The following is a 5,700-nucleotide window of genomic DNA, read 5'->3' as shown; positions in this document are numbered from 1 at the left end:
TCGCAGCTAATTGAAGCTAATTCGACAGCATGAAAGAGACCGCGATTGATGAAAATTTCGTTTCTACATTAGAAAAAGAAAAATGTCCAGGCAGCAAGTGTGGAAGACTACAGCTATTTATTACATGAGAACTGTACAATACATCGCTGTTGGTCTGCATTCGTCTGTCTGCGAAGAATCCTGGTTTACAGAAGTGAACAACTTTCCAAAGCAAAAACCCAGTGTCAGAGTAATTAAACACTAATTACGCGAAAAAACTTAATTTAGCAAGGGCTACCGTACGTTTGGGCATACACTGGCGACGCAGAGATCGTTCCGTTGCCACTTCTCTCATCCGGGCCCAAATCACAGCATTTATGAACCGTGCACTGACGTATATCACTAGTATCGATGAGCTGGGCCGTGTACAGCACTTCGTAAACCACCACATTCACATACGAACACAGGCAGCCAACACGGCTGCTCACATATGTTTAGCTACCTCATCTGCGGCATTATTTTACACAATATGTGCTCATACAACCTAAGCGCGCACACACACACAAGCACCTCACAACAGTCAACATGGCCGCTTACACGAAACCGTTCCGAGGACTTGAAAATGCGCCCATCCTTCTTGTCAGATGCAACTGTATCAACATAAGAACCGTTGACACTATTCTTCCTCGTAGTAATGACAGAAATCCATTTGTTGTCGCCTCCGCACGACTATTTCAACAAATCATCGAGCAAACAGCTGACGGCATCAGCGCGGCTCCTCGCCCTGAGCGCCCTGAGCCGCCGACGAGGGCAGTTCAGCTGAGTGGAGGTTTGATAGCAGTTTGAGGGCGGCGCTAGTGTTGAGCTCGTTTGGTGCAACGCTCGGAAACTGGAACCGAGCTCAACTAGCTCTGCGAACTCGGTTCTGCGTTAAGCGTCGTTGGTGCAACCGGGGGTGAGTGTCCCCATTTCGAGAGCAAAGGGGATTACTCAACCCGACGTCCTTCTGCAAGTTACAATTACCATGACAACGACGACGCACCCGCAGGCCGACGTCATACGTGACGTATGCATGAGAGAAGCGCAGCTTTCGTCGTCTGCTCTTACGGCACGTTTCGACAAATTCATCGAAAACGACTTGGTTATTCCGAGTGAAACTTTGACGGTTGTATGTGTACAGTACTCGTGAAACTAGTTTTGGCTAAGTTTCGGAATCGCCCCGGCTGTACGAGACCGTCCCTTTAACTGCTCTCTTCCACCGCATGAGGCTCAACGTTGCCTTTACACCTGCCTTTCAACACCGTCTCGGCTCCACCTCGCCTTCCCTCTGCCCCACTTGTGGAGTGCACGGCGACCTCAGCTACGTCATCCTGGCTTGTGGGCAATACCACCACGAGCGTGCCCTAATGGAACTCTCTATGCAACACATTGACAAGCGGCCGTTCAACCTAGCGAAGATCCTCGGTTCGTGGTCGAACGCTTCCCACCAGACGCAGGGCCTTCGTCTTCTGGCGGAGTACTTGGGCTCCACCGGTCTGGCGACGGCTCTTTGAAAGCCCCATCATCATCCCTTCATCCTCCCTCAACGCGAAATAGGGCAGTGTACCGCCTCAGCGGCGGTGAATCGCCCACCCCATCACCATCCAATGTATGTGCGTATGTGTGTGGGAGCATTCATGAAGTAACATGTTTCATAATAATATAATAATCAGCCACCCTGCTGCTGAAATGGCCCACGGTGGCCACCCTAGCTGCTGAAATGATCACTGACGTACTGCTAAAGAGACGTTGTGCTGCTGAAGAGACTGCTAAAGTGACGTACCCAAGCTGCTGAAGAGACCACTGTGTAAAAGAGAAACTGGCAACGACGTTTGGGTTACAAACAGTGCTTCATTGTAAGCGGTAACGTCATAGGAGGGCTGTCAGTTTTTCTTTGCAGCGCTGTGTGTTTGTGTTAGATATAATTTCTGCAGTTACCGTGGGCATCCTATATATCAATGCGAATACGCGGACCAACCGACGTATATGTCGTAGGCTGTGCGACCTTCGGTCTTTAAACTTTTCTCTTCTTCCTTTTTGTTTTTCTTCTTCTGTTCTGCTATGTGTAATGCATTGCGAAAACAAACGACCCGAGCTCAGCTCCAGCACGTATTCGTGTGTACAACGCTGCAGCATAATTCCCAACGTGCGTGTGTGAACTTACATAAGCCCCCCACAGAACCATTAACCGCCCATCAACATCCAGCGAACGTCGGGTTGTGGATGCTGGGTACGTCTCACGAACGTGCACATTTGCTCCCGGCTACTTTTTAACTACGCCCGTACTACCTTGCTAATCAACAGAAAATTATGCGAAATGGACGTCGTAGGACCGCCGATGCGGATCTTCGAGGGACCTGTGGGGGTTCTATATTCCGGGTCCATAGGTATCGCACGCCTATGAAAATATCGTAATTTTAATCATGAGATAACGCAAGTGTGCACCCAAGATACTTTATTTCTATGTATACTTTATTTACATGTGCATTCATACATGCATGCCGGCCCATGAGCAGTACAAATAATGAAAGAACGTGACAAGGTGCTATACCCAGATCATTCCCGTTCATACAGATCGTGACCACAATATCGCAAAATTACGTAAACAAGAAGAAAAAAAAAAGACATCCATATTACTTGCCGTATAATTAGTTGGCATCTTGTATGGGATCGACGCAACTGCATCCTTCACACCTTATGAATGACTACCAGTCTCTTTATATTGTTCCTTTCTGTGTCTTCCGGCCTCTGGAATTCACTGGCCAAGTTCTGCCGCCGAGGCACACGGATAAAAGCGACAGGCATAATACGGGCATCATCGGTCTCTGCCTATGGCGCATGCGCATACCAGCGTTTGGCCAGACTTCCCGTTTACCTAGCATTCTTAGCTGTAACGCACAAGACAGTCACTAATTCCAAGACTGCTCATAGAGAAAACATCCCACACTCTCTGGGAGACGCTGAAACGCACACAGCAAGAATGGCTGATGCTGAGCGGTATAGCCGTTTATGCCTGAAAGAACATCAAGAACACAGTGAGTGGAACACAAAATAAAAGTAGCAGACACGTGCTAATGTGCCTCTATTACAATCTCAGCCAGGATCGATTGCATTTTTTTTTCACTAGCCAGTGGGCTACAGCAACTTGAAGAACAAACAAGTCTAAAACGCGAGCGCTAACAAACGAAGACACCACGGACGTTTACCTGTATTTCGGTCATAGATAGTGGCCCCCGATGGAGAATCCGTTGTCTACAAGGCATATGCACCTAACTCTTCACAAAATTCAAGCTGTACTGGTGCTGTTCGCGTTGAAAATTACCATATTACTCCAATTCATTGCAGATGCACCCATGTTTCTCCAGCCTCTCCAGCGGCGTTTGAAATCATCCGCACAACGGGCTATGGCATCACGTGACTCTATCTTCTGCGCGTTGCGAAATAAAAAGCCTTCTGCGCAGATTTCTCCTTTGGCGGCGACGCCAGGCCCCCACAGCTCCCCTCTTCGCGGCTCTAAAAAAATGTTTGCACGTCATAAACACGTGGTATTACTCCGTCAGGCATCATAGTTGATACCCATTGGCCGAAGGACATTGCGCGCTCCGCTATTGGTTGGCAAAGTTTCAAAAGAACATTCTTTCGCGGGCTGCCTGTCTGGCGGGCAGTTACGAGAAGAGAAGGGAGAGAAGTGGCAGCGGCGTCTCGCGTCTCGACGATGTCAGTTGCCACCGGTATGATGGCATTGTTCAAAGAGAAGTCCCAGATTTGTTCGTGTGTCAAAGTGACTCAGCGCATGTTGTGATGTTTCCCAACACAAGTATCCTACGTACGAACAGTCTTTCGAGTTCAGAACTGGAATGCAGATCACGCCTGAGGAACACTTGTGAGCGCCGTCGCATTTTCAAATGCAGTCACAACGGAACGGAGACAGGATTCGGTGTCCGTGCGACAAGAATTGCCCGCTTCGTTGAAACCTTCGCACTGCAGCCAACGAAAGGAGATGCTAACCGTGAAATCGCGTGCACTCCTGTGATCGTCGCTTACTTCTGGGAGTAGTGTGTGTGTGTGTTTTCGTGTTCGAACTTGGTCAACGAACGCAACGATTTGGACTCTGTAGGCACGGTGAATATTTGTGTCAGATTATTGAATCAGTACGATGTTTCAAATAAATGTGTATTTTGTCAAAAATTTGCCTAGTTGTTCTGGAATACGGAATAACAAGCGTCGGGCATGAAAACCAGTAAAAGTAAAAGCCGATGGTAGCCAGTAATGGCCAGTACCGGGCCGAAAGGCGAGCCAAACTGAGAGACTCCTGATTGGCCGAAAGGTAGGCATCATAGTTCATTTTCATTGGTTGCATGTCCAGTGTTGCCTGAATTATCTCAAACTATGGGCTCTATGGGGAGCTGTGGGAGCCTGGCGACGCAGTCAGAGGAGTCACAGTAAGCGAGTTTCGCCGCCGCGATAATAGTGTCGCTGCCGTCGCCGCTGAAATTTCCCGCCAAATTCCGGCTATTTATTTTCCATTGGCTCCGGTCCCCCACGTGACCTTTCTCGATCATGATTGGCTGAGGCTCATTTAACCGGTGGATTCGCCCGCGTTCGTTTCTCCGAGGCGCCGACCCGTCTGACTGTTGTGTAGCTCGCGTCTACGTATGTGAGCAGGCGGTGATTTCGTTTCGTGGATTTCGAAGATATTCGAGCCATGGACGGACGCCTGAATGAAAGGTAAGCAGACAGACGTATGATGCATGTCAGTGATGAGACGTTTAATACTGTCACCTAACTGTGTGCATGGAGGTACGCCTTGCCCCGTATTACATCACTTTCTGCCGGTTATCAGTCATGATCTGGTTGATGATTCTGCGTGGCGTTACTTGTTGCGTTTTGTTCCGCTATTTGAATGTGTCTGATGTTTAATACACTGGTGTGCATGAAAAGGAAAGCAGCGTGCATCGCGTACGCAGGGCTCCTCCAATTTTGGCATTAGGCGCGTAACGCTGGCATGTCTTACAGAGCGTATTCAGCCAATTAACGTTGCCTGTGCTCGGGTTTACCATATTATTAACAGGTTCCCTTGTCTTTTTTTTTTTCGTTTTCATTCAGACACCGACAGCTGTTCGTGGCCCTGCGATCCGCGAGCATGTGGCCCCTGTCACCAGAAAATTCGACAGTTGTGCTGGGATGAAGCGGATGGCTTCTGCGACTCATCACGTGCTATATATGTATAATAATATCTACTTTCTCCAAACCGAATAGGTTCCCTTAAGGATTGTATAATATGATAGTCACGCTTTCTGTTGCTCGGCACTATTTATTCTCTATTTATTCTGCAGTATTCTGTAATAATCGTGTAGATTTACTTGCATTCAAATGTTGCTTCTTGTGTATATGTTTACCGTGTCAATAAATTTGTACATGTGAATTCCTTCGTCTTCTGGATTTTCATTTTCTGCTTCCGGATAATATTAGCAGATGGCCTGGCAAAGCGCTCGGAACAGGGGGGGGGGGGACAGAAGATGAGTGAGAGGGTGTGGAGAGGGCACGCAGCGCACATGCGCAGTTCGATCAGCCAGAGCGCGCTTTTTGGCGCCGTTTTCCGGCTATTTTGTCGTGATTCGTTACGGATGATCACGTGGTCAAGGGGGGCGGTGGTTTTCGTGGCGAAACTGTGGAAGCTAC

At 48.4% G+C, this 5,700-nt stretch overlaps 1 long non-coding RNA gene across 1 annotated transcript; it reads left to right on the top strand.

Moving 5' to 3' along the window:
- Positions 1-4,602: 4,602 nt before the first annotated feature.
- LOC135393198 (uncharacterized) lies at positions 4,603-5,443 on the top strand. Its single transcript, XR_010422527.1, has 2 exons — positions 4,603-4,746; positions 5,125-5,443. It is a non-coding gene; the product is annotated as an uncharacterized LOC135393198 (long non-coding RNA).
- Positions 5,444-5,700: the final 257 nt, after the last annotated feature.

Source organism: Ornithodoros turicata, chromosome 4 (assembly GCF_037126465.1).
Source record: "Ornithodoros turicata isolate Travis chromosome 4, ASM3712646v1, whole genome shotgun sequence".
Lineage (NCBI taxonomy): Eukaryota > Metazoa > Arthropoda > Arachnida > Ixodida > Argasidae > Ornithodoros > Ornithodoros turicata.
This window is presented reverse-complemented; position numbering and strand designations above follow the sequence as displayed.